We start from the raw sequence: 10,097 nt of genomic DNA on the forward strand, positions 1-10,097 counted from the left end.
CACACATCTTTAAAAAAACATTGTTTTTTTCACAAAACTATAACCTTAAAGTCTAATAGATAATCCATGCATACGCCTTGTCCTAAGTAACTCAAAGAAATTAAATAAAAAAATTTGATCACAACGTCAAAATAAATTGCACGTATTTGCCCCTACTAATGTCTACGGCCATACCACGATGAACACACCCGTTCTCGTCTGATCACGGAAGTTAAGCATCGTCGGGCCGGGATAGTACTTGGATGGGGGACCGCCTGGGAACTCCCGGTGTCGTAGGCTTTTCATTTTCATTTGTTGCCTTTTCATTTCAATGGTGCTGTGATATATTTCTTGTTATAACAATTAAGGAACGTGGCGGTTGTTGAAAGTGTTTCCTATGACATTTTCCTACGACATTTTCAGGTGATAGTACGAGAAAAAAGAGCTTTCAAATGCATACAAACTCGATCTATTGCCGATCATCCAATAACCCTGACGGAATGGCAAATAAAATAAAATTCCGCCGCCTTCCGAGGACTTATATCGCAATCACGTTTCGTAACAGCCAAGCGAGGTTTTACCTTAGCGTTTAAGTCACCACCGACATTTGGCCGCGCAACTTTTCTAAGCTCATTCATTTTGACTTAAGGAGGGGGCGAGCGCGGACGCAGGCCCCCACTACCAGAAATTGTACGGTCGAGTTACTGACGTTTGCAGTAATCGCAGAGGTCAGCCCAAGCGTAGTGCAATGCAAGAGCCTCACTCTGGAAGAAAACCCTCATTGATCAGTCTTTACTTCCCCGTCAGGTAAGTATGAGTTGGAACTGCACCGTAGCATGAGGGTACCCTTCAAAGTTTGTTAATGCTTGTGGCTTGAGTGTGTTATAAACTGCCGTGTCGCGGGGCATAGGCTGTATTCTCCCCCAGTGTACGCGTTTTGTTCCCGCCGTAGACTATGCAGAGTGCCGTCGGAAAGAGGACTGCTATTATTCTTTTATTGCTTATGTGGGCCGCCATCGGTAATAGTGCAACACCAAGGCAACCCGTGGTCACGGCGTGAATGAATCCACCTCCATGACCCAAGGCCAAAAATCAGATTAATATACTGACCATTCAGAGAATGGCCTACCAGATATTAAACTGATAAGAACAGATACTACACTTGATCTTAGCCATTAGGCCGAGAAGCGATAAAGAACAAGCGTTGCCATGATAGGCATCGTCCACACACCGTAACTGCTTGTGGAGCATGTCACGTTACTGTAAAGCTTACAACTGTCACCGCGTACGGATGGACGGCGACATAGTAAAAATCACGGCTGTTGATTTAGCCGTAGGATGGAGAGCGACTGTAGCGAGTGGATGGTAACTTACATGAATGCTAACAAAGGCGACGATACTAAGTGCGTGATATTACTTTCCAATATGACTGCGTACATTCCGTTTATCAACGCATTACGCCAGAACGTGCGCGCGCGTTACACAGTAGACCATGCAGCCGAAATGCGACAGTGCGACCCTGCCAGGAGTCGAACCTGGAATCCCCTGATTCGTAGTCAGATGCCTTATCCATTGGGCCACAGGGCGATGCTTATGACTTCGCCCCATCGTTATTTTGGCTTGCGCATTCGTTTTACTTACGACAGAATTCTTCGTGTTTGTAGCCATGAAAGAAAGGGACTTCTGTGAGTGAATTTTTTTACTGTGGTCTAATAAAAAAGTCGAAACGCAGTGCCCAATATATGAATTGCTCCTAATAGCCGGAAACAGGCCGTGTCGATGATGTAGGCCGACATACGCAACGCAAACCAAAGAACGCTTTATGAAAATCCTAACACGGGCGCGGAAGAAGCCCAAATTAACAGAGTAGATGTAATGCTGAAGACCTCAAACTCCAGCAGCTTCTCTTTCAGACTATTGCGTCGTGCTACAAATAAAAATTAACATGCTTTCGCATAGTCGCGGCTCCCAAAACGGACATTATACGATGTACAGAAACACACATTTCTGTTTTCGCGCCAAATCAATTCCCGGGAGTGGTACTTTTACGTCCGCATACTTCGCACCGTCTTAAATTATATCTCATTTACACGGTAATGTTTAGTATACTTCTACTGTGATAACAAGCATCGTTTATCGTTGGATTGTTGTAAGAAAACATTAAAAATGAGTGAAGCAGCTTCTCCAAAGAAAATCGCACCCAAGAAGAAACCTGCTGCAAAGAAGACAGCTGATCACCCTAAATATGTGGACATGATCAAGGCTGCTATCGCTACCCTAAAGGAACGCGGTGGTTCATCTCGCCAAGCTATTACAAAATATATTCATGCAAATTACAAAGTTGCTGAAAACTCAGATCATCATCTGAAAATGGCTCTTAAACGAGGAGTAACATCAGGCGATTTGATTCAAACTAAAGGCACTGGTGCTTCTGGATCATTCAAGCTAGGTCAGGTAAAAAAAGAAAAACCTAAGAAAAAGGCCGCAGCAAAAAAGCCAACGGCAAAGAAGCCTACTGCAAAGAAAAGTACACCAAAAAAGAAGCCAGCAAAGAAGAGCACGCCAAAGAAAGCAGCAAAGAAGCCTGCCACAAAGAAAGCCTCGGCTAAGAAACCAGCAGCTAAGAAACCCACAAAGAAGCCTGTTGCTAAAAAACCTGCAGCAAAGAAGGTCAAAAAGACTCCCAAAAAGGCAGCAAAGAAGACCGCAAAAAAATAATTTGTGTGTATCTGGCTATTACATTAACAAACGGCTATTTTTATAGCCACACATTTACAAAAAAACATTATCTTGGTACAAAGTTAAACTTGTTTAAGTCACTTAAACAGTTAAAAAAGAGTAATTTTAAGATTAGATTCCCTAAGTTTAAGTATTTTCGTTTTTAAATTTCTTATTTTCTTGCTTTTACTTTTCTTGCCCTTCATATTTTTAACATTGTCAAACTTTATGTAGCATAAAATTTTTATGTAGCATAAAATTTAAACAGAAAGCAGAACAAAGTTTGATATAAAAAGCTAGCCGTAATATTTTTTATGGATGTGTGGCTATAAAAATAGCCGTTTTTTGTTTGGTAAGATGCTTAGGCACGTTCCCCACGAATTCTTCTTGCCAACTGGATGTCTTTAGGCATGATTGTAACTCGTTTTGCGTGAATGGCACACAAGTTAGTATCCTCGAACAAGCCAACAAGGTACGCTTCAGAAGCCTCTTGCAGAGCCATAACGGCTGTGCTCTGGAATCGCAGATCTGTTTTGAAGTCCTGAGCAATTTCTCGCACAAGACGCTGGAAAGGCAACTTGCGGATCAAGAGCTCGGTTGACTTCTGGTATCTTCTGATTTCTCTGAGAGCAACTGTACCAGGTCTGTAACGATGTGGTTTTTTCACTCCTCCAGTAGCTGGTGCGCTTTTCCTCGCAGCTTTAGTGGCGAGTTGTTTTCGTGGAGCCTTTCCTCCAGTAGATTTACGTGCAGTTTGCTTTGTACGAGCCATATTTTAAGAAGTCGATGTAGTACGGATACACAAGACGGTCTAAAATGCACTATCGCGCCAAAGTTTTATTTCTCATATTGATTGACAGCTAAGGTTCAAAACAAACCATTTGATTGGTGCTAAGAAAGTAATTTCTGATTGGCTGCATAATGACATTACGCTCATTACTTTAACATTTTTATAAAATCTGTGTTTTTTGGCTACGGGAAAACGGCTGTATCTTCTGATACACAAAAGCTTTTGACTTTTTTTTTTTTAGTAAGTAGCAGAAGGTTTGGCGAATTCCAACGATGCCAAATTTATTGCCTTACTGAAACATTAAGACCACGAATTTTAAAAAAACTACAGTTTTACTTAAAAAAATGTACAAAATGTTCGGAACATTTTGTAATGACGCAACTCTATTGGTTAATTAGGGTGTTTCCACGAGCAGTAGGTAATTTTATGGCCTCTTTTTAAAGCTGTCTGAATTCTGTTAACTCAAACGTTGTTTTTGTACTCGTTCTGTACGCAACTATATCAATATGTCTGGACGCGGAAAAGGAGGTAAAGGATTGGGAAAAGGAGGTGCTAAACGTCACCGAAAAATTCTTCGTGATAACATTCAGGGAATCACAAAACCTGCTATTCGACGTCTTGCTCGACGAGGTGGTGTCAAACGTATCTCTGGCCTTATCTATGAGGAAACCAGAGGTGTACTGAAGGTTTTCTTAGAGAATGTTATTCGTGATGCTGTAACCTACACAGAGCACGCTAAACGCAAGACCGTTACCGCTATGGATGTTGTTTATGCCTTAAAACGTCAAGGAAGAACTCTTTACGGATTCGGAGGTTAAGCGTTGTCATTGCTCAACAAAAACGGCTATTTTTATAGCCACAAATCTTTTAAAACATTACTTTGTGCACGCTTCCAAATTACACAATGTGTAAAGTCTTGTCACAGTTACATTTATTGCTATACGATACTATGTCATATATGACACAAAAAAAATTTAGAAATACTTTGTAGGGTTAATTTGCCTGGGAGTGTTTCCGTGAAAAGCTGGGTTAAGTTAAATGTAAGCAATAACATGGATCAATGTACTTGTCTTTTCTGCAAGTACAGCTAATAATACGTATGAAAAGTGAAGCTAATCCACACACACACATGGGGAAGTATTTTAAATGTAGGCTAGTGTTCTTAAGCACATTATTTAGAAGTTTTATTAACTTCGGTTAACTTGTAGTGACGCCAAGTAAATGTTTTTTTAAAGATGTGTGGTCTTAAAAAAGACCGTTTGTGTTTGGTAGACGTTGGTTTACTTGCTGCTTGTGTATTTTGTGACGGCTTTTGTTCCTTCACTGACTGCGTGTTTTGCAAGTTCTCCAGGCAAGAGAAGACGTACTGCGGTTTGAATTTCACGAGAAGAGATGGTCGACTTTTTGTTTTGAAGAGCCAAACGCGAAGCTTCGGAAGCAATGCGCTCAAAGATGTCGTTGACAAATGAGTTCATGATGCTCATAGCTTTGCTTGAAACTCCGACATCTGGGTGAACTTGTTTCAAAACATTGTAGATGTAAATAGCATAACTTTCCTTTCTCTTTCTCTTGCGTTTCTTTTCACCAGTTCCACCAATCTTTCCTCCTTTTTTGCCGGCTCTTTTTTCACCTTTCTTGGCTACTTTAGGTGCCTGTTTTCCTCCTTTAGCTGCTGCGTCAGACATGGTTAAAAATTTTTGCTACTTAACTTGTAAATAAGCATTAAACTGCAAGTCAAAACTTTTTGTTTATAAGTAAAAAAATCGGATCGAATTCGATCCGAAAACGCCGATACGCAATTTAATTGGTTAAAAAAAAAATCTTTTGTTTAATACTTAATTATGATTGGTTAAAAAAACATGATTTCGATCCTATTTTTATGATGAAAAAACGAGTAAAGTTTATTTCGTTAACACTTACGTTAAATATTCGTACGTTTTTGTATTAACTTACAAATCAAATCGCAGTTATGTCTGGACGTGGAAAAGGTGGAAAAGCTAAGGCTAAAGCCAAGACAAGATCCTCAAGAGCTGGACTTCAATTTCCAGTCGGTAGAGTGCATAGATTCCTTCGTAGAGGGCACTATGCTAACCGAATTGGATCTGGAGCACCAGTTTACTTAGCAGCCGTCTTGGAATATTTATCTGCTGAGATATTGGAGTTGGCTGGTAACGCAGCAAGAGACAACAAAAAAGCTAGGATTATTCCAAGACATTTACAATTGGCTGTTCGTAATGATGAAGAATTAAACAAACTTTTGAGCGGTGTAACCATTGCAGCTGGTGGTGTTTTGCCAAACATTCAAGCTGTCTTACTCCCAAAGAAGAACGACAAAGGACAGAAGAAGTAAACCGCTACACTCAGAAAACAACGGCTATTTTTATAGCCACACATCTTTAAAAAAACATTGTTTTTTTCACAAAACTATAACCTTAAAGTCTAATAGATAATCCATGCATACGCCTTGTCCTAAGTAACTCAAAGAAATTAAATAAAAAAATTTGATCACAACGTCAAAATAAATTGCACGTATTTGCCCCTACTAATGTCTACGGCCATACCACGATGAACACACCCGTTCTCGTCTGATCACGGAAGTTAAGCATCGTCGGGCCGGGATAGTACTTGGATGGGGGACCGCCTGGGAACTCCCGGTGTCGTAGGCTTTTCATTTTCATTTGTTGCCTTTTCATTTCAATGGTGCTGTGATATATTTCTTGTTATAACAATTAAGGAACGTGGCGGTTGTTGAAAGTGTTTCCTATGACATTTTCCTACGACATTTTCAGGTGATAGTACGAGAAAAAAGAGCTTTCAAATGCATACAAACTCGATCTATTGCCGATCATCCAATAACCCTGACGGAATGGCAAATAAAATAAAATTCCGCCGCCTTCCGAGGACTTATATCGCAATCACGTTTCGTAACAGCCAAGCGAGGTTTTACCTTAGCGTTTAAGTCACCACCGACATTTGGCCGCGCAACTTTTCTAAGCTCATTCATTTTGACTTAAGGAGGGGGCGAGCGCGGACGCAGGCCCCCACTACCAGAAATTGTACGGTCGAGTTACTGACGTTTGCAGTAATCGCAGAGGTCAGCCCAAGCGTAGTGCAATGCAAGAGCCTCACTCTGGAAGAAAACCCTCATTGATCAGTCTTTACTTCCCCGTCAGGTAAGTATGAGTTGGAACTGCACCGTAGCATGAGGGTACCCTTCAAAGTTTGTTAATGCTTGTGGCTTGAGTGTGTTATAAACTGCCGTGTCGCGGGGCATAGGCTGTATTCTCCCCCAGTGTACGCGTTTTGTTCCCGCCGTAGACTATGCAGAGTGCCGTCGGAAAGAGGACTGCTATTATTCTTTTATTGCTTATGTGGGCCGCCATCGGTAATAGTGCAACACCAAGGCAACCCGTGGTCACGGCGTGAATGAATCCACCTCCATGACCCAAGGCCAAAAATCAGATTAATATACTGACCATTCAGAGAATGGCCTACCAGATATTAAACTGATAAGAACAGATACTACACTTGATCTTAGCCATTAGGCCGAGAAGCGATAAAGAACAAGCGTTGCCATGATAGGCATCGTCCCACACACCGTAACTGCTTGTGGAGCATGTCACGTTACTGTAAAGCTTACAACTGTCACCGCGTACGGATGGACGGCGACATAGTAAAAATCACGGCTGTTGATTTAGCCGTAGGATGGAGAGCGACTGTAGCGAGTGGATGGTAACTTACATGAATGCTAACAAAGGCGACGATACTAAGTGCGTGATATTACTTTCCAATATGACTGCGTACATTCCGTTTATCAACGCATTACGCCAGAACGTGCGCGCGCGTTACACAGTAGACTGCAGCCGAAATGCGACAGTGCGACCCTGCCAGGAGTCGAACCTGGAATCCCCTGATTCGTAGTCAGATGCCTTATCCATTGGGCCACAGGGCGATGCTTATGACTTCGCCCCATCGTTATTTTGGCTTGCGCATTCGTTTTACTTACGACAGAATTCTTCGTGTTTGTAGCCATGAAAGAAAGGGACTTCTGTGAGTGAATTTTTTTACTGTGGTCTAATAAAAAAGTCGAAACGCAGTGCCCAATATATGAATTGCTCCTAATAGCCGGAAACAGGCCGTGTCGATGATGTAGGCCGACATACGCAACGCAAACCAAAGAACGCTTTATGAAAATCCTAACACGGGCGCGGAAGAAGCCCAAATTAACAGAGTAGATGTAATGCTGAAGACCTCAAACTCCAGCAGCTTCTCTTTCAGACTATTGCGTCGTGCTACAAATAAAAATTAACATGCTTTCGCATAGTCGCGGCTCCCAAAACGGACATTATACGATGTACAGAAACACACATTTCTGTTTTCGCGCCAAATCAATTCCCGGGAGTGGTACTTTTACGTCCGCATACTTCGCACCGTCTTAAATTATATCTCATTTACACGGTAATGTTTAGTATACTTCTACTGTGATAACAAGCATCGTTTATCGTTGGATTGTTGTAAGAAAACATTAAAAATGAGTGAAGCAGCTTCTCCAAAGAAAATCGCACCCAAGAAGAAACCTGCTGCAAAGAAGACAGCTGATCACCCTAAATATGTGGACATGATCAAGGCTGCTATCGCTACCCTAAAGGAACGCGGTGGTTCATCTCGCCAAGCTATTACAAAATATATTCATGCAAATTACAAAGTTGCTGAAAACTCAGATCATCATCTGAAAATGGCTCTTAAACGAGGAGTAACATCAGGCGATTTGATTCAAACTAAAGGCACTGGTGCTTCTGATCATTCAAGCTAGGTCAGGTAAAAAAAGAAAAACCTAAGAAAAAGGCCGCAGCAAAAAAGCCAACGGCAAAGAAGCCTACTGCAAAGAAAAGTACACCAAAAAAGAAGCCAGCAAAGAAGAGCACGCCAAAGAAAGCAGCAAAGAAGCCTGCCACAAAGAAAGCCTCGGCTAAGAAACCAGCAGCTAAGAAACCCACAAAGAAGCCTGTTGCTAAAAAACCTGCAGCAAAGAAGGTCAAAAAGACTCCCAAAAAGGCAGCAAAGAAGACCGCAAAAAAATAATTTGTGTGTATCTGGCTATTACATTAACAAACGGCTATTTTTATAGCCACACATTTACAAAAAAACATTATCTTGGTACAAAGTTAAACTTGTTTAAGTCACTTAAACAGTTAAAAAAGAGTAATTTTAAGATTAGATTCCCTAAGTTTAAGTATTTTCGTTTTTAAATTTCTTATTTTCTTGCTTTTACTTTTCTTGCCCTTCATATTTTTAACATTGTCAAACTTTATGTAGCATAAAATTTTTATGTAGCATAAAATTTAAACAGAAAGCAGAACAAAGTTTGATATAAAAAGCTAGCCGTAATATTTTTTATGGATGTGTGGCTATAAAAATAGCCGTTTTTTGTTTGGTAAGATGCTTAGGCACGTTCCCCACGAATTCTTCTTGCCAACTGGATGTCTTTAGGCATGATTGTAACTCGTTTTGCGTGAATGGCACACAAGTTAGTATCCTCGAACAAGCCAACAAGGTACGCTTCAGAAGCCTCTTGCAGAGCCATAACGGCTGTGCTCTGGAATCGCAGATCTGTTTTGAAGTCCTGAGCAATTTCTCGCACAAGACGCTGGAAAGGCAACTTGCGGATCAAGAGCTCGGTTGACTTCTGGTATCTTCTGATTTCTCTGAGAGCAACTGTACCAGGTCTGTAACGATGTGGTTTTTTCACTCCTCCAGTAGCTGGTGCGCTTTTCCTCGCAGCTTTAGTGGCGAGTTGTTTTCGTGGAGCCTTTCCTCCAGTAGATTTACGTGCAGTTTGCTTTGTACGAGCCATATTTTAAGAAGTCGATGTAGTACGGATACACAAGACGGTCTAAAATGCACTATCGCGCCAAAGTTTTATTTCTCATATTGATTGACAGCTAAGGTTCAAAACAAACCATTTGATTGGTGCTAAGAAAGTAATTTCTGATTGGCTGCATAATGACATTACGCTCATTACTTTAACATTTTATAAAATCTGTGTTTTTTGGCTACGGGAAAACGGCTGTATCTTCTGATACACAAAAGCTTTTGACTTTTTTTTTTTTAGTAAGTAGCAGAAGGTTTGGCGAATTCCAACGATGCCAAATTTATTGCCTTACTGAAACATTAAGACCACGAATTTTTAAAAAAACTACAGTTTTACTTAAAAAAATGTACAAAATGTTCGGAACATTTTGTAATGACGCAACTCTATTGGTTAATTAGGGTGTTTCCACGAGCAGTAGGTAATTTTATGGCCTCTTTTTAAAGCTGTCTGAATTCTGTTAACTCAAACGTTGTTTTTGTACTCGTTCTGTACGCAACTATATCAATATGTCTGGACGCGGAAAAGGAGGTAAAGGATTGGGAAAAGGAGGTGCTAAACGTCACCGAAAAATTCTTCGTGATAACATTCAGGGAATCACAAAACCTGCTATTCGACGTCTTGCTCGACGAGGTGGTGTCAAACGTATCTCTGGCCTTATCTATGAGGAAACCAGAGGTGTACTGAAGGTTTTCTTAGAGAATGTTATTCGTGATGCTGTAACCTACACAGAGCACGCTA

The 10,097-nt window shown here is 40.9% G+C and overlaps 6 non-coding genes across 6 annotated transcripts; 2 read left to right on the forward strand and 4 right to left on the reverse strand.

Annotated features, from left to right (window-relative positions):
- Positions 1–160: 160 nt before the first annotated feature.
- Positions 161–279, forward strand: LOC130661492 (5S ribosomal RNA). The gene has a single exon (XR_008988684.1). It is a non-coding gene; the product is annotated as a 5S ribosomal RNA (ribosomal RNA).
- A 350-nt stretch (positions 280–629) lies between these two features.
- Positions 630–794, reverse strand: LOC130659802 (U1 spliceosomal RNA). The gene has a single exon (XR_008987005.1). It is a non-coding gene; the product is annotated as a U1 spliceosomal RNA (small nuclear RNA).
- A 185-nt stretch (positions 795–979) lies between these two features.
- LOC130660855 (U2 spliceosomal RNA) lies at positions 980–1,171 on the reverse strand. The gene has a single exon (XR_008988051.1). It is a non-coding gene; the product is annotated as a U2 spliceosomal RNA (small nuclear RNA).
- Positions 1,172–6,034: 4,863 nt separating this feature from the next.
- Positions 6,035–6,153, forward strand: LOC130661504 (5S ribosomal RNA). The gene has a single exon (XR_008988696.1). It is a non-coding gene; the product is annotated as a 5S ribosomal RNA (ribosomal RNA).
- Positions 6,154–6,503: 350 nt separating this feature from the next.
- LOC130659803 (U1 spliceosomal RNA) lies at positions 6,504–6,668 on the reverse strand. Its single transcript, XR_008987006.1, has one exon. It is a non-coding gene; the product is annotated as a U1 spliceosomal RNA (small nuclear RNA).
- Positions 6,669–6,853: 185 nt separating this feature from the next.
- On the reverse strand, positions 6,854–7,045 carry LOC130660856 (U2 spliceosomal RNA). The gene has a single exon (XR_008988052.1). It is a non-coding gene; the product is annotated as a U2 spliceosomal RNA (small nuclear RNA).
- Positions 7,046–10,097: the final 3,052 nt, after the last annotated feature.

The sequence above is a fragment of the Hydractinia symbiolongicarpus genome, chromosome 9 (assembly GCF_029227915.1).
Source record: "Hydractinia symbiolongicarpus strain clone_291-10 chromosome 9, HSymV2.1, whole genome shotgun sequence".
NCBI lineage: Eukaryota > Metazoa > Cnidaria > Hydrozoa > Anthoathecata > Hydractiniidae > Hydractinia > Hydractinia symbiolongicarpus.